Raw genomic sequence first — 19,115 nt, forward strand, 5'->3', positions numbered from 1 at the left:
ATGTTCCCAAACGTTCTTTGTTTTCCTTGCGCGTCACTGCGCACTAGAGATATTGCCTAATAGTCTTAAATGCCACACCAAGATAAATGTAGTTACATACACAGTTGCAGTCACCTAAGCTAGAAATGTAACTGGGTTACAGTTACAAGGTTTTTAAAAGTAACTTTTCACTGTTACAGTTACCAAGAAAAAGTAACGTAGTTACTATCCCGCTACTGTTTTAAACTAATGATGGTGTTTACTTCATAGAAACGTACGAAGGCATGCAGGGGGCCAAAATATTACACGGTCCAACCGTAGATGAAGGGAATTTAAAAAGGGGCACACACAAACTATGTGACTGCCTCCTGAAGGGTGCTAGCAAGAGGCGTGCAGTAGCTAAGTGGCAGGAGGGGTCGCTGGTACCAATGCAGACAGTGAAGCGTTCGCTGCAGGACGCGCTAGTGCATATATTGCTCGCTTTGTAATATATCTGGCGCCTTTACCACACCGTAAATTACCTCAAAAAATTGAAAAATACAATTACCGCACTGTATATAGTTAAACAAATAATCGAAATATACCTTGCAGTATTCGTCAATGAAGAGAAATTCCTCGTGTTGCAATGGTGGCAACGAAAGTATGTCGAACGTTGCGTTCACCCTCCCACTCCGAACTTCTGTACTGAACTTCTTGGTGTGGAACAGCGAATTCCATTGTGTTCGGCACAGGAAGCTGCCCTCCCAAGGCAGTCTTTATGGTTTCGGCTGCCAGCACGCACTGGGCTTTTTTCTCCGAAGAGCCTTAAGCCTTGCAAAAAAAAACAGTGCTCGCCATTTTGTTTTAGGCTACATTGTTGCAGGAATTTTCGGCATAGACCGAAGCGACATGGTTCAATGTGTGAGAGGCACACCTGCGCCGAGGCAAGTGGATCCCCTGAGACGAATAATTGTACAAGCTACTGAAAGAAGAGAAGTTACATGAGGCAGCCACCTGCGTAGAGGACAACGTCAGAGCAAGAGGGCTAGCCTGCTCCACTGAGAGGTCCTAGCTCCTGAGAGTTTGGAGAGGAAAGCGAAACCGCACAGTCCCCACCGGCGACGAGTTAAAGCTCCACGTCGACCTCGACGGGAAGCCGATACCGGAAAAGACGCTCATCAGAATCCTGGGGATGTGGATACAGTCAAACCAACGCTGCACCCACACCCTCGCCCTACTCAAGGCATCCACCCTACAAGTGGCCCGCATGATCACGCGCATCTCACACAGACGCCACGGCATGCGAGAGGAGGACACACTCAAGCTGGTCACAAGCTTGGTTGTCAGCCGAGTGGCATACAGCCTCCCATACTACAATCCCATCAAGAGTGAGGTACAACAGGCCGACGCAATTCTACGCAAAGCCTACAAAACCGCACTCCACCTTCCCCAGAACACCTCAACCGAAAAGCTCCTAGCCTTAGGACTACACAACACCTTCGACGAATTGAAAGAGGCTCAACTAGTCTTCCAACAACGCAGACTACAGCAGACCCCATCTGGCAGGGAGCTCCTGAAGAAACTTGGCTGCGCCGATCAACTGCAAGAGATCCAGAGGACCGAAACAATTCCGGACGAGTATCGCAACACTCTAAAAGTAGCACCCATACCCGGAACATGGATCCCAACCTACACAAAGCACGCAGAGAAGCGAGGGCTGAATAGCTACAAAAGACACTAGCACCCCAAGAAACGACGGTATATGTGGACGCAGCCACATACGCCAGAGCAGCGGGGCAGAGCAACAGCAAAGCGGTAGCAACGGTGATTGATTCGAACCTACGCGAGATCACCAGCGCATCACTACAAGGCTGTACGATAATCGAGGCTGAAGAAGCGGCCGTCGCTCTAGCGGCAGCGGGGGGATATCGTTCTAAACGGTCTTTAACAATCGTTACAGACTCGCAAACAGCGTGCCGCAACTATCTACGCGGCAGAATAGGGCACGGAGCGCTCCGCGTACTCCGCTCCGGAGACCACATAACACAACGACAAACAAAAGAAGAACCAATTAGGCATACAATAGTATGGACGCCGGGACACACGGGAGAAGCAGGGAACCAAGAGGCGGACAGGATAGCTCGAGGGCACACTTATTACCGAGCATCCAACGTAGGCGACCTCGAGGAGACCGAACCTGTACCCCAAGACTATTCGGCGATACTAAATTACTACAAGGGCTGCAGAAAGCGGTATCCACCACCGCACAACTCCCTTAGCAGAGAGGACTCTGTCGCGTGGAGGCAGCTACAAACGGGATCGTACCCGAACCTAAACGTACTCAGCAAAATTTATCCCACAAAATACAATCACAAATGCCCCTGGTGCCACGAAACACCCACGCTGTATCACATAACGTGGGCATGCCAGAAGATAGACGTGGCACCCGTTATACCAAACCCGAGTGCGGAATAATGGGAGGGAGTGCTCTCTAGCGATCGCCATGTCGACCAAGAAGGTCTGATTCGGCGAGCACAACTGGCAGCAGCATCCAGCGGAGCCCTGGACTAAGAGCAGCCGACCGTTGTGCTAGAAGATGGACGATTCCATCTGAAGACCGCAAAAGACCAGCGAATCTAGAGCTGATAAAGTGTTTCACTCACTCACTCACAAGCCACTGCCTAGAACCTCAGTGATGCTCTTTGCGACAACATCTTGATCATTTTCACCAGTTCCTCCAAAAGCCCTGCGTCATGAAAAGTGGAAATTCCCAACTAAAAGTTAAGGCGAAAATGAGGTGGTGGTGGTTGAGCCTTCTTATACAGCATCAATATCTTCTGATGGGCTAGCTGGTTAAAGACTAGTAAATTAAAGCGCGAGCAGCTAGGAAAAGAATAGCGGACTGGGCTGGGCGATCACTTAATGCTGCCGTGTTAATAGAGCTGTTAGAGAAAGATACGAAGGAAGTGAAAGTTACTATCGAATAAACAGGGAAGATAAACATGACGACTTCGCAGGTAGACGTAAATCTGTGGTATGCTTCAAACAAAAACAAATATATAACGCAATAATGGGATTTATAGAATTCAAAATCTTTTAGTGAAAGAAGTACTGCTGAAGCCAAGTGGAGCTTTTATACTGCAGCTTAATTTATTTCACTTTTGAGAAGGATTGAAATATAAAAAATTTAGAACCTCAGTGTAGGCGTAAAATAAAATAAGAGCAGCGTTGTAACTTACCTAAAGTCCTTCAAAAAGTTTGAACCGGTGTCCGTAATGATGACAGATATTTTCTTCTGGATCATGTATTGCACAAACACTGCATGGAGTACTGTCGCGAGACGTCGTAGGTGTCACGATCTGAAAGCCGTTGACACGCAATCGCTTCGGATCTTCTTTGCAGAGACTGTTCCCCTATGAAGTGAACCGTCACAACTCGACAGAATATATGGAAAATTAATAAAAACAAAATGCGTAACCTTGCTATCAGCGACATCAATCTAGTGAATTACAAATGAGAAAGCTTCCTCCACAAGTTCACAACTGCTGCGCCAATTACGCGCACACAAATGCCCCGGTTTCCTTGCGTTGAATCGTACTTACCAATTGAATAAAACATTGCTAAGTTATTTAGAATCCCCCATTATTAGATAAGGTATCTCAGCATTGCTGACCCCCTTACTTTTTCAGTAATAAACAACGTGTAGGCCAGATCAGCCACTTGAGTCTTGATGTATTCCGATTCCTATGCATCTTTTTTATCTTACGACGAAAAGTAAGAGTACCGTGCACGGTAGTGTCACACTTAGACTGTCTATACTACTTCGTGACAGAGCCTTAGATCGACTCGTTGCACGAAGTCATGGCTCCAGCGCCGGCGCCGAGCTACCGCCCGCGTGCCTTTTCTCTCCCGCTGAGGGACCACCCTCGTTCTTCCTCTTCTTGGAGCCGAACTCCTTCAGGACAACCGGGTGTTCTTTCTAGGCACAACAAAAGTTCAAGTTAGGCACACTCCTTTCAAATTCATCTGCATTATTCATTTTATGAAATGAGATAGACATGCGAAACCAGAATCACTATACTCATAAACATGAAAATTGCCTCTAGATTCTTACGTACGATTGGCGAGGACGTCTTACTCGTAGAATACTCCTTGCAAATGCAGCACGGCAGCGTAATGTTTGCTGCTATCGTCTTCAACACCGAAAAATATTCGCGTTAAGAAGGCAACGGTTGCTCTGTGTGAACAGGCATGACTACAATTGGGAGCTGTGGTTACCGGTGACGCTTTCCTTAACGCGCGTGTGTCCCCCTAGCACACCGATGCCGCCAGGGGGAGCGCGGGCCTCCCGCTGCTAGGGGATAAAGGGGACGCTCATAACATCCATCCATCCATCCAGCTAGCGACGCGGTGGCACAGCAGCACCGGCAGCCTTGCCTCCGTGCTCTTCAGCAGTTGGTCTCGTCGCTTTTTTTCCGCTCGACTCAAGAGAAGGAAAAGTTTAAAGAAACGTCGGCCTTTAGCGAGTGTTGCTGCTTGATAAGTTATTGTAAAAGGAGGCACCTGGAACGGTATCTTTGTTAAAGTTACTGTATAATAAAGAAACAGCGTTATAGTTACAATTTCCCCAAACTAAAGAATACCACGTTACAGTTACAAGGTACTGAATAAAAGAAACTAGTTACTGGCAACCTGTTACTGGAAAAAGTCGAAAGTTTCAGGGAAGCCGAGAACGAGCAACCTTCTGGCGAGGATAAAACCCAAAAACCTTTGGCAAAGCCAAAATATGCCAACCTATAGCTAGAAGAAAATGCGTAAAGTTCGGGGGAGAACAAAACACCATATCCTGTGGCGATGTGAAAACGCGAAATTTTGGCTGGACGAATATCTGGAAACTTTTGGTGAGACGAAAACAGGAATGTTCCTGGCAAGGTGAAAATCAGCAAACTTATAGCGAGAAGCAAATGAGAAAGCTTCTGGTGATACGAAAACACGATAACTGTTGGTGAGATGAAAACGCGAATAGTTCTGGCGAGACGAATACGAGAAACTATTTGGCAAAGCAAAAACCCTAATTTTTTTTTTTTTTGAGACGAAAATCCGAAAACTTCTGGCACGGCGAAAATGTGCAGACTTATCCCTCGTAGAAATGTGCGAACTTCTAGCGAGAATAAAACGCGAAAACTTCCAAAAATAAGAAAACACGAAAACTTCTGGTTAGATTAAAACGCGAAAACGTTTGGCGAGTCGAAAAGCCGAAAATATTTGACGGCATGAAAACCCTGAAAATTACGGACCATAAGAAAACGCGGAAACTTATGGCTGCAGGCAAGCACCAGCAGACGGACAGCAGCAGGCGGGCAGCCTCGTTCGGGCAGCAGCAGGCGGACAGTCGCAGGCGTTAAACACCAGGCGGAGAGCGGCAACACTACAAGAAGACTACAGGCACACTCTGCTTTCACATATTAGACACGTAGCATCATCCTCGTTTGTAAGATGGACACACAAATATTGTAGTGAAATTTCACGAGGCTACTACCTGTCTGTCCAGAAAATACGCATAAAATATAGGCATAGGAACTTCTTGCACGGTGTGTCATATTTTGTAAACGCTGCAACAGGGCTAGCCTCTCATCTGCCGGTGTAGCCATGGTCGTCGGTAAGAGTGTTGCTTGCAGACTCTTGCCCCCTTCAGACACTCTTTGAGGCAGTGTGGGCAGTAGCTTTTAATGAAATGTTTACGGTATGCCCTATATATATATGACCCAGCTGTCAACTCAGGACGACAGATTTCTATAAACTTATGCATCAACTGCCAGAACCTTAAATACTCGTGCGTAATTCTAAAGCTCACACTTTCTTCGGAGACCCGCATTATGACGCGACAGGTCAAACCTGAAAATTTTCTTCTGCCTTCTGGTGCAGGCCTTTTTATTACAAAGCCCACGTATTAGAAGCTGCAACACAACCCACAGTTATTGATTGATCTAGCAATTGGCTCTGCCTCTCTTCTGCCTCACCGGGAATGGAATGTCACCAGCACTCATTTGGGAAGTGACCACTTGCCTATATCTTCAAAGTTGATAGTGCAACATGAGAATCGTCCCTATATTTTTCGATGGGAATTACCATCGGCTGACTGGAAGCGTTTTAATTACTCGACTTATTCACCACAACATATTATTTATTTATTTATTTTATTTACATATACTGGGCAGCCCGGTTGGCCTATCGCAGGAGTTGGTTTGTACATTGCATTAAACAAAACATTCTTCTCCTCAAATCAACTTCGACAACGTAGGAATCATGAGGACTTCAAAACAAAAGTTACAATGAGTAATAATAAACACAACATGAATAAAGATAACTTATACGAAAGTTCCTTTAAAGGCAGTGACATAATGTCACCTGGTAGTAAATTCCATTTTTGTATTGTACGAGGAAAGATGCTAAGCTTGTTTCCCCGGTTAGCACGCTGTTAAAATGGTGCAAGGTTCAGTTTGTGGCTATTCCTAGCAAGTTTCAACTTACCAGGAGACAGACAGTTGTCCTTTAATGAGTAGGAGGGGGGGGGTGTTAATGAGATTATGCAACAATTTGAGGCATTCACGATCGTACCGCGCGGACAGAGGTTGGAGACCTAGTGCAACAAGGTGAGGTGACAGTGAGAAGTCCCGGTCATAGCGGTGGTATATGAAATGGATTGCTTTGTTTTGAACTGATTCCAGGGTGTTACTGTCAAATACTTTATAAGGGTTCCAGATGGGGCAATCATACTCGAGAATGGGTCGGATGAGCGACTTATATAATAGCAATTTTGTTTCACGTGGAGAATTTCGCAATGCACGAGTTAGCCTTTTTTCATGAGTGCTTTTTGCCTGTGTATTCAATACTGTTAGGCCATGACATGTTAGGTGTGAAGATGAGGCCAAGGTACTTGTATTCAGACACCCGTTCAAGGTAAGAGCCATTAAACGAATAGTTAAGCAAAGAAACAGAAGTGCGCTTACTAAAAGATAAAGTGACTGTTTTTACGAAGTTTATATTCATTTGCCATTTGTCGCACCATTTGCAAAATTGTGTAAAATAATCGTTAAGTAAAAGGTGGTCAACATTCATGTTAACTACATTATACAGCACACAGTCGTCAGCATAAAGGCGGACTTTTGTGAACAGATGATTCGGCAAATCATTGATATACGATAAGTACAAAAGTGGTCCCAGCACTGAACCCTGGGGAACTCCGGACGTCACATTTACTGCAGGCGACTTTGCGGAATCCAGCCCAGTCAACTGGAGCGGTCCAGTCAACTAAGTCAACTTTGATTTCCAGTGTCGAGAGCATGTGGAATGTCATGCGACAGTTTACGACCTGTCTTATTGTACTAAACCCGTGACGAAAACCATGCTGGGCATCACTAAAAATGCAAATATTTTCAAGAAATTGCACAATATGCTTAACGATTATATGTTCAAGAAGTTTCCATGATTGAGATGTTAATGAAATCTGACGATAGCTTAATAGCTACTGTTTGTTGGCGGATTTATACAAGTGAAGGGTTTTTACCAATTTCCAAACCAAAGGGACTGTTGAAGTAGATAAAGACTTTAGAAGAAACGTTGTTAATGCGATCAGGGCCATATAATTTTTAATTGGTCAGCGCAAGATTAAATTCAAAACATCTTCGAGAGACGCGGTAATAACGCCACTTGAACAATGTGAGGCATGACTGAAGGTATGTAAGTCGAAGTTTTCAGTTCTGAATACCAATTGAAAATACTTGTTGAATGCGGCAGCGATAATTAATGGATCATGGGAAGGGAGTAAGGGGCATTATTTATACCAACTGTGTTTGTGGAGGCTGAGTTGGGTAAGATTGAAGCCCAAAATTTTCTAGCGTTACTTTTCTACTTTTCATTAGACCTGTTAATGTAGCCCTAAATTAGAAGTCCTTTGATGAATTATTTTGAGGCGAAGTTCCGCTTTGGCTACGTTAAATTCGGCTATTTCAAGGGAATCACCATTTCGTTTTAAACGCCATAGCCTAGTAACCAGACACAACAGGTGAAGTATCTCACGCGAGATATAGGGAAGATTAGGATTTTTGTTATTTGTTTTCAAATGGACGAAGCATTGGATGCAGCTTGCCACAATCTTTTCAAAGTAAAAAGCTAACATCATTGGATTCGCTGAGACGTTCGGAATCATCAGTACAATCACATAAAGATCAGTAATAGATGCATCGTCGGCGTTGGAAAAATCAGGGAAAATAGAATAAAAAAAAAGGAGTGTCATGAACCGGAAGCGAAATGGATACGACAACGGCCATGTGGTCTGAAATTCCATCTGTAACTTCACATTCGAAACCATTATCTAAAAGGCAGGGATTAACAAAAACTAAGACTAAAACTGCAGCGCCTCTTGTGTTCGATTGAACTATTTGCTTTAAACGAAAGTATAATGAAAAATCTAACAACGCCAGATCTAACATCATAGCCTGAGAGCGAGAAAGAAGCCATAAAATACTTGGGGGTTTAAAATTACCAAGATGTCGATCTTGAAGAAGACATGATACGCTCGCGTATGAATGTAGTCAAAGCGAGCAGCTGAATTATGTTCGATGACGGCGGATAGTAGATAACACCAAATACTATAGAAATACTTCTGAAAAAAGACCTCACACCAAACTGATTTTGTATCAGCTGGGCTAGGGACTATTAAAAATTTAAGGTCAGATCGCAAAAATATTGCAACGCCACCTCCTCTTCTACGACGTCGAGTGGTTCTAACAAGTGTAAAACCTGTCGGTGTTATTTCGCAGTCCTATATGTTATCATGCCAAGATGTTTCTGATGCACCAGCAATATGTGGTGAATGGGCGGATATCAGTGAATGGAACTTTGGAAACTTGTTACTTAAGCTTATGACATTTCCATTCAAGATACGTAGGGATTCTTGTGGTTGGCTGCTCAGGCGTCAGGGGGTAATAGTGGAGACGTTGTAAAGAACTTTTGATGGATGAGAGAAAACCTTAGTGAGGATGGTAGTATGATCGTTATCTTTTTACCTCACTTTACCGATAAATGCTTCGTGAAAGCTTAAGTGAATGATGGAGCCACTATCCCGAAATGGCTTAGAGGCTTCTCATATCTTTTTTTCTGATTGATCGTATGCGCATTGAAAAATGGTTGCAATTACGGAAGTCCGAACCTTCAAGTGTGTGACAATATTTAAGGACGTTTATCGCTTCGCTACAGTCGAGCAGTTTCTATAGTCGAGTGGTCGAGCTATAGTAGAGCAGATGATAATGTGGCGTGGAGGATCGGCATGCCTTCGACCAATTCTGTCGCCCCTTTCAATACTTGAGCATTCAATTTGAAGTTTTTCTTTGAACCTCGCGGACATTTTAGACAGCAGAAGATCATAGGTTTCATCAGGTGTTGCAGTGAAGCCGTGCAGCAGCAAGTTACGGTGAGATCGATTTTCTAAATCGTGATTACGCAAGGCAAGTTGGTTGATTTCCATTTGTAGCTGCTGAAGTTCGCTATTCATGCCACCATTGCTTGCGGTAGAAGGAAGTGTGTCTCGGAGAGATTCCGATGCGGAGACCCGCGTCTCTAAGGCCTCAAACCTTGAATTAACAACCTGATGGAAGTCCGTGCTGTATGCGATTTCTTGTGACATACGTTTCTCACGCTTAACTAATTCGGCAAGCATTTGAGACACTGAAGACAAATCAACGTCCTTACCAACCGTAGTACCCACTTCATCGGCAGTGGCGAGCTTCGCACGCCAGTATCGGCCACCAGGCAACCCTAACCCTTGCTGGGCATAAGAAGCCCAGGATTCAGTTCCACATCACCACTCAAGAGGAGAGCGTGAGCAGTCTCATCTTGTTTAATTAGGTAAATATTGGTTATATGAGATAAATTATTTTATTACATACAATACTATCCTATATTTTGTCGCTTTTATTATTCATACAGCCGAACAATTTATCCTACTAAAGCATGCACTTTCACATAAAAGGTGAGTGACTTGGTGGAACTGAAGACTGCAGGTACGCACGAAAAAGACAGAAATGAGAATGGGGCACAATACGTAGATCGCTAAATACGCGAAATCTCACAGTATTTAAGCACACAAAATCAAAGCGAAGATAGGCACATGATTAGGCAAATATTAATAATTATCGAGGAATTTATAGTGCAAAAGCAACTGAGGCTGTGATGTGCCATGAACAAGACAGGCTTGTTTAATTTGATGAAAGTGCTCCAAGCAACAAAATCAATACTTAAGAGTATGTTCATGAAACCTGTTTCTTTTGAAACTTAAAAATATCGTCCAGAGATACAAGTGAGTTTTCATCTAAGATCACAGATGGTAAGGTGGTGTTAGTGTTTTGTAAAGCTCATAAAGATATGTTTGCATTTTTTGATCCAACGCCGGACATGTCATGAAAATGTGATTCGTTGGTAGAGTTTATTTGCATAACCTACAAAGCGCTTGTTCTTGATTTTTCAATAAAAATTTTACGTCAGATGCAGGCATGTACCCAGGTTTTTTTTTCGGGGGGGGCCCACCACCTCCATCATCATCATCATCATCATTCTGTTTTATGTCCACTGCAGGACAAAGGCCTCTCCCTGCGATCTCCAATTACCCCTGTCCTGCGCCAACCGATTCCAACTAGCGCCCACGAATTCCCTAATTTCATCACTCCACCTAGTGTTTTGTCGGCCTCGATTGCGTTTCCCTTCTCTTGGTACCCTTTCTGTAACCCTAATGGTTCAACGGTTATCTAACCAGCGCATTACATGACCTGCCCAGCTACATTTTTTCCTCTTGATGTCAATTAGAATATCGTCTATACCTATGCGCTCTCGGATCCAAACCGCTCTCTTTCTCTCTCTTAACGTTATGCCTAGCAATCTTCGTTCGATTGCTCTTTGCGCGGTCCTTAACTTGCTCTCAAGTCTCTGCCCCATATGTCAGCACTGGCAAAATGCACTGATTGCACACCTTACTTTTTCAATAAAAATGGTAAGCTTCCAGTCGGGAGATGGCAATGTCTGCCGTATGCGATCCAACCTATTTTTATTCTTCTGTGAATTTCATTCACATGATCAGGGTTCCCTGTGAATAATTGACCTAGGTAAACGTATTCCTTCACAGTCTCTAGTGGCCGACTGGCGATTCTGGTCTCTTGTTTCTTTGCCCGGCTATTTATCATTATCTTCATCTTCTGCATATTAATATTCAACCCCACTCTTACACTCTCTCTGTTAAGGTCTCCAATCATTTGTTGCAACTCGTCTGCATTGTTGTTGAATAGAACAATGTCATCGGCAAACCAAAGGTTGCTGAGATATCTGCCGTCGATCTTTACTCCTAAGCCTTTCCAGTTTAATAGCTTGAATTCTTCTAAGCACGCAGTGAATAGCTTTGCAGAAATTGTGTCTCCCTGTCTGACCCCTTTCTCTATAGGTATCTCCCTGCTTTTCTTGTGTAGAATTAAGGTAGCTGTAGAACCTCTATAGATATTCTTACGCGAAGGACGAGTCAGTAAGACGAGAAACTATTTACAGAATATATTTACAACAACGGTTGCAGCGCTGACCGGTTAGATTCACAGCGCGAGCCCAGTTCGTTCTTCCTCCTCTTTTCTGGAGTGATGGCGCCTACGCGTCTCGTTCAAACAAACAAATACCACATGCATGTAGCAATATTTCCCAAGATTTTTACGTAAGCGTTCTGTACTCCTTGATTACGTAGTGCCTCTATGATTACTGGTATCTCTACTGAATCAAATGCCTTTTCGTAATCTATATAAGCCACATAGAGAGGCTTATTGTACACCGCAGATTTCGCGATAACCTGATTGATGACATGGATGTGATCCATTGTCAAGCATCTCTTCCTGAAGCCAGCCTGTTCCCTTGGTTGACAAAATCTAGTGTTGCCCTTATTCTACTGGAGATTATTTTGGCAAATATTTTATATAATACTGGGAGCAAGCTAATGGTCCCATAATTTTTCAATTCTTTCACGTCTCCTCTTTTGTGGATTAGTATAATGTCTGCATTCTTCCTGTTTTCTAGGACCCTTGCAATCGATAGACACTTCGTATAAAGATCCTCCAGTTTTCCAAGCATTATCTCTTCTCCATCTTTGATTAAATCAACTGTTATTCCACCTTCTCCTCCCGCTCTTCATCATTTCATGTCTTGCAGGGTCCTTCTGACCTCATCGATAGTTATAGGAGAGTTTCTGTATCCTGTTCACTACTGTTTCTAAGTGAGGTATCGTGACTCCTCTAGGTACTGTATACAGGTCCGCTTAGAATATTTCCCCTGCTTTTACTATATCTTCGAGATTGCTGATGATATTATCCTTCTTATCTTTTAGTGCATACATGATGGTTTGTCCTATGCCAGGTTTCTTTTTTACTGATTTCAGGCTGCGTTCATTTCTTACGGCTTCTTCAGTCTTTCTCATGTTATAGTTTCGAATATCAGTTATTTTCGCCTTGTTGATCAGTTTTGACAGTTCCGCGAATGGCGTAACACTGTGCGGCCGCCAGTCCCATACAACCGCGTAGAGCGCAGGACTCTGCGATTCTAGACGTACTGCGCTCACGGCAAAAGGTTAGAAAAACGCCCACATAAGCACAGCAGAGAAGCGGCTACGTGAGGCGGTTCCACCGATAACTGTAGAAGCGTCATTCAAAACATGTAATTGTCCTCCACTTCCGGCGGCGTTTTCCCTACTTCCTTTTTAAATAAACAGATGTTGATCCATAAATATTCTCATAAACAACGGTTATCTTTTTTATTGTTCGCTTTTGCTTGCAGTTTGGTTGTTGCCTTGGCTCTCTCCCTTAGTAGATCGCTTAATTTCTCAACTCCTTGTGATTTTTGTTTCCAGTTGCCAATTTTGCACGAAAAGCGATATACAATTAGGGAAAAACAGACGAGGTAACTGGTGACAGTCATCTTGCTTATGGGTTTAAGGGTTATTGCAAGGTTTCATGATGGACGCTGTTTCACATTATGTTATTTCCCACCTTATCTAACCCATATCACGTGTGTATGGTTCCGGGCATCTGCCAGCGTCGCGGCGAGCCGTAACTCAAGGAAATAATGAAGCAAAGGGATAAGTTAAACGCAATTGGCGCTTTCTCCGGCCGCAGCTCATTCCATGAGAGTACAGACCAGCTGAGTAACAGCCGCGTCCCTCTCCTAGTCCCAGGATCAGCCTAAGCAAAGAAGGTTGAACTAACAAAAGCAACAGCTATGCGCGTGACGGTTGAATAGATGGTGAAAACTGAACGCATCTCGAGTTAATCGCGCGGGTGCGTAATCTATGAGAAAACTGTCCTTCACATTACAAGAGATGCCGATAACTACCGCCGTCTAAAAGGAGTGAAAAAGGCAGCCTAATGCTGACCGATGACCAGTTGCCAAGTCTCTACATTGATCTGGCGGCGCTTTAGGAATGTGTGAGGAGTGGTGGCGTGTGTTGGGAGGGGGGGGTATGCCACTTGATTTTGGGGGGGGCCCGGGCCCCCCCGGGGCCCCCCCCCCCTGGGTACGTGCCTGGTCAGATGTGTATCCCACACGAATACAACACAGGAAAATTTCCATGAAATCTTTCCGCTGGTAGGATGTCTTCCACTCCTGCAGTATGGGTTTTACTATTTGCAGTCTGTTGGGACTTGACAGTCGCAATCATTTTGCCACTTTGTGGTGATTGCAGCACGGACTACCCGAACACAATCTGTGAGTGAAATTATATCTGTTAGACAGACATGGGATGTATTTGCTGCCTAATGGTCCACTTGTTAATTTTCCGGGATTCCGACGTGGCTTGGAACCGAAAATTTACCATATTACCAATCATATACCAATGTTATTTACCATGATTTATCATGATTTACCACGCAGGATGGTGAGGAGAAGAGGATCACACTCGGATTTTCTAAGGAGCGAATTAAGTGAACTGAGATAATCAGTGCTGACCGCCACTTTTTATAATCGCCTGTTAATATTTGTTCCAAAGCCATTAGCAGGGGATATACTTCGGCTGTAAAAACTGAAGCAAACTGTGGAAACCAAAGACAGTTTTCAGTTTTTCATTACTATTTGTTTTGAACACATATAGACAGTTAACAGGAAAAGGGAAAGCGAGGAGCAGGCCGGCAACTGCCACCGGAAGGGGCACAACGCCTGCCTACTCTTCTGAAGGGAGGTGACAGCAACACAGAAATGCAAGATAGGAAGGAGGGGAGGAAAAAGGAAAGAGAAAAGGAAACACAACAGGACAAATCTAAAGACTAAAGTAGAACACTGAACAGGACAAATCCAGTTTTGGATACGACAGCACTTCCGACATGTTCATTTGTCTTGGACCCGTCAGTGTAAACTTCAGTGTAGTCATTGTATTGTTCTTGTATTTCTTATAAATCTTCTAGTATGTGGCCATACAGTGTTTCTTTTATCTCATGGTGTCTAAGAGTGTAATCACAAAAATGTGCAAACTCATACCATGACGTAGTCTGTTCGGCTTTTCGGCGACCCTGAGAGCCTCGTTCAGAATATGGTAGTTTCTGCAGATTTCTTTCAAACGAAGGATAAGTGGTTTCACGCTATGTGGTTTATTGATATAGTGCATTCCATTCGTGCGGTATGTGGCAAGAGTGTAGTATATCTGATTACGTAGAGCTGTGATTCTGAGTCCATATGAAAATGCGAGTGAGACACTTCAGTGTTCCAAACAGGGTTCGTTATTGCCGGTATATAGGCCTTCTGCTGGTGAGTGCCGGTATGCATCAGTTACTAAGCGTAGTACGTGATTGTGTGTGAGGGCAAGACGTTTGACGTACGACTGCCTTGCTTACCCGTAAGCTATACAGCCATTGTCATGAGTAATGTAAATGACAGTGCGGTAAATACGCAATGGGCATGCTCGGTCGGCGCCGCAATGCTTCACGAATGCAACACCATCAGGATGTAAAGTGCTTTGTTTGCCTGAGACGAAAACGTGGAAACTTCTGGCGAGAGGCAAACGTACAAACATCTGGCGAGAGGAAAACGTGGAAACTTTTTGCAGCAGGCACACACCAGGTGGGCCACACCAAGCAGGCAGCAGCAAGCAGCCAGTAGCAGGTGGCCAGCAGCGGGCGACCAGTAGCAGGTGGACAGCACAGGCGGACAGAATGCAGACAGCAGCAGGGGGGCGGCGACAGGTGGGTAGCAGCAGGCGGGCACCAGCAGAGGGGCGGAAGCAGGTGGGCAGGAACAGGCGGGCAGCAGCAGGTAGGCAATAGCAGGTCGGCAGCAGCAGGCGACCAGCAGCAGGCGGACAGCAGTAGGCGAAAAGCAGCCCACGGGCAGCAGCAGGCGGACAGGATGCGGGCAGCAGCAGGCAGGCAGCAGCAGGCGGACAGGAGGAGGCGGCGGAAGCAGGAGGGCAGGAAAAGGCGAGCAGCACTAGGCGGACAGCAGTAGACGGAAAGCAGCCCACGGCCAGTAGCAGGCGGACAAGATACGGGGAGCAGCAGGAGGGCGGCAGCAGGTTGCGGAAGCAGATGGGCAGGAACAGGCGGATAGTGGCAGGCGTAGAGCAGCAGGTCGGCAGCAGCAGGCAACCAGCATCAGGCGGTCAGCAGCAGGTGGGCGGCCGCAGGTGGGGAGCAGCAGGGTGACAGCAGCAGGTGGGCAGGAGCAGGTCGGCAGCAGCAAGCGACAAACTAACAGCAGGCGCACAGCTGTCGAAAGCAGCCCACGCGCTGCCGTAGACGGACAGGATGCGGGCAGCAGCAGGCGGGTGGCAGAAGGTGGGCAGCAGCAGGCGCATAGCCGCAGAGGCGGAAGCAGGTGGGCAGGAACAGGTGGGCAGCAGCAGGCCGGCCGCAGCAGGCACACATCAGCAGGTGGGCAGTAGCAGGTCGGCAGCAGCAGCCGACCAGCATCAGGGGGCCAGCAATAGCCGGAAAGCAGTCCATGGCCAGCAGCAATCGGGTGGCAGCAGGGGAGCGGAAGCAGGTGGGCAGGAACAGGCGGGCAGCAGCAGACGGAAAGCAGCAGGGGGCGGAAGCAGGTGGGCAGGAATAGGTGGGCAGCAGCAGACGGGCAGCAGAATGTGGGCAATAGCAGGTCGGCAGCAGCAGGCGACCAGCAGCCGGCGGACAGCAGTAGGCGGAAAGCAGCCCACGGGCAGCAGCAGGTGGACAGTATGCGGACAGCAGCAGGCGGGCGGGAGCAGATGGGCAGCAGCTGGTGGACAGCAGCAGGGGGTGGAAGCAGGTGGGCAGGAACAGGCGGGCAGCAGCAGGCGGCCAACAGCAGGTGGGCAGTAGCAGGCGGACAGCAGTAGGCGGAAATCAGCGCACGGACAGCAGCAGGTGGAAAGTTGCAGGCAGGCGGCAGCAGGTGGGCAGTAGCTGGTCGGCAGCAGAAGGCGACCAGCAGCAGGCGGACATCAGTAGGTGGAAAGCAGCAGGCGGCCACGATGCAGACAGCAGCAGGCGGGTGGCAGCAGATGCAAAGCAACAGGCAGACAGCCGCAGGGAGCGGGAAGCAGCTGGGCAGCAGCAGGCGGGCCGCAGCAGGCGGGCAGCAGCAGGTGGGCAATAGCAGGTTGGCAGCAGCAAGCGACCAGCAGCAGACGGACAGCAGTAGGCGGAAATCAGCTCACGGGCCGCAGCAAGGGAACAGGATGCGGACAGCAGGAGGCGGGCGGTAGCACGTGGGCAGCAGCAGGTGAACAGCGGCAAGGGGGGCAGAAGCAGGTGGGCAGGAGCAGGCGGGCAGGAGCAGGCAGGCAGCAGCAGGCGGGCAGCAGCAAGCGGACAGCAGCAAGCGGACAGCAGCAGAGCGCGGAAGCAGGTGGGCAGGAACAGGCGGGCAGCAGCAGGCGGGCCGCACAGGGGGACAGTAGCAGGCGGACAGAAGAAGGTGGGCAGTAGTAGGCGGAAAGCAGCCCATGGGCAGCAGCATGCGGACAGGATGCGGACAGCAGCAGGCGGACAGCAGCAGGGTGCGGAAGCAGGTGGGAAGGAATAGGCGGGAAGCAGCAGGCGGGCAGCAGGCCCACAACATGAAAGGCCGCAGTCATAGCAGTGTTACGAGTAAAAAGTAACGGTGCTACAGTTACACTCATCTAAGCCAAGAAAGTAACTCGTTTGAGGTTAGTTTCAAAAAGTAACTTCTTAGTATTACACTTACTGGAAAAATATAACGTCGTTACATTTCCATTACGATTTAAAACTGATGTAATATACCACAAACGACATTGTAGTTTGTTTAATGAAAATGTACGAAGGCATGAGGGTGGTCAAATTTGTACGTCGTACTGTAGACGAGGGGTATTGAAAAGGGGGCACAGTCAAACCGAACACCAACAATCGTTGCCAATGCCTTATTTTGTTTTATCAACTTTTTTCTATAGACTCTTGGTGTCGGAGGCCTTTATCCCAAAACTGATATAATAACTTAGAGAGTTGATGAGGAGCCATGCGATAGCACTTACATGTTGCCTTTGCGGACTAATTGAAAAATAATTATCTGACTCACACATTTCCTTGAACAACTAAGCAATCAATCAAAGCAACTTTATTTCGCAACTTTACAAGGCGAAAAGGGTGACCGAAAAAAAGATGCCACACTGCAGCTTGACTGGGCTCCAGCCACCGATCAGCAACGGAGACGAAACACGTTTAGCATTACTACAAGCTTCATAAAAAGCGCTGTACCAGACATACAATGAATCCAAAATTACATTACACTACGATATGTTTTGGGGTTTGCTCCAGTTGAGCAATGTCGAGAAAAGCATCTAATCTGCACTGAACTGCTTTCTTATAAGAACACAGTAGAGTGTACGTGTACAAATCTCGAACTTTAAGGATTGTATGATTTTCAGGAAGAAGTGCGGTGTGTTCTAAACAAGAAGCACTTGATACCGCGCGGACTGCCCTTTTCTGTAATAAAAAAAGTTTGTGTAGGTTCTCAGCTATAGTGCTACTTCAATCTATCACAGAACAACACAAATAAGAACTAAACAGGGCATCATAAAGCAATCTTCTAATTGCCACCGAGAGATTTTGTCGGCACCTATTCATTATGCTTACTGTTTCGCTTAACTTAAGCAATAATGACTGAATGTGCTGGTTCCAGGACACATGTTCATTAAATATAATGCCAAGTCTTTTTACACACTTTTCAATCGAAACATTGAACTGGCGATTCATAAGGGAATCAGGTACCTTAACCAATGTTCCTAAGGCATGAAACAACTCTCTGTTTTCGAGACGTTCAGTGTCAAACAATTTGTCTTGCATTATTCATTTGCTCTAGAACAAAACGCATCTGCCTCGAAAGTCACGTGCACTAGATATTTTCCTGCAAAAAGCATAGGGCAATCATCTGCGTAGATAACAATTTTGCAAGTTTTGTTTATTTGTACTGCATCGTTGATGCAAACGAGTAAAATGTTAGGTCCCAAAATACTTCCCTGTGGCACCCCTGATACCACCTTTATCATGCGCGATTTGTGCCTTTCTATTTCAATATATCGTATTTCACCCGCGAGGTATGAACGAATTCCAGCGCTACTCCTCTAGACCCATAACGTCCCATTTTATCTAATAAAGTGGTGTAATTCACAAGTTCAAAATCTTTACTGAAATCCAAGTATAGTCCGAGTGTGATCAATTTATTTTCCATGTTCTCTAAAATAATTTCTTTTTGCGGCAAAAGAGCATTCTATGTGGAAAGATGTTTCTTAAACCCAAATGGATGACTTGTTATAAAGTTTGCTACAGAAACTGTCAATTCGGGCATTATTCACCTTTTCAAGCCCTTTCGAGAAAACAGGTAAAATTGAGACTGTAGGATAATTAGAAAAAGTATTTTTTATCTCCACCTTTATGTAATATGGTTACCTTAGCTACCTGCATGTTATTTGAAAAACTTCCAGCAGAAATGGCGATAATAAACATCTGTGAAATGACAGGTGCGATCTCATTTAACACGTACTTAATGGGCTGAATTTGTAAGTTATGGGCATCTCGACTTCGAAACCCATGACGGCCTTCGAAAACTCTTATAACTTCTGCAATCGAAGTAGGCTGAAGGAAGAGAGAATGCGGAGT

Source organism: Dermacentor albipictus, chromosome 5 (genome assembly GCF_038994185.2).
Source record: "Dermacentor albipictus isolate Rhodes 1998 colony chromosome 5, USDA_Dalb.pri_finalv2, whole genome shotgun sequence".
NCBI classification, from domain to species: domain Eukaryota; kingdom Metazoa; phylum Arthropoda; class Arachnida; order Ixodida; family Ixodidae; genus Dermacentor; species Dermacentor albipictus.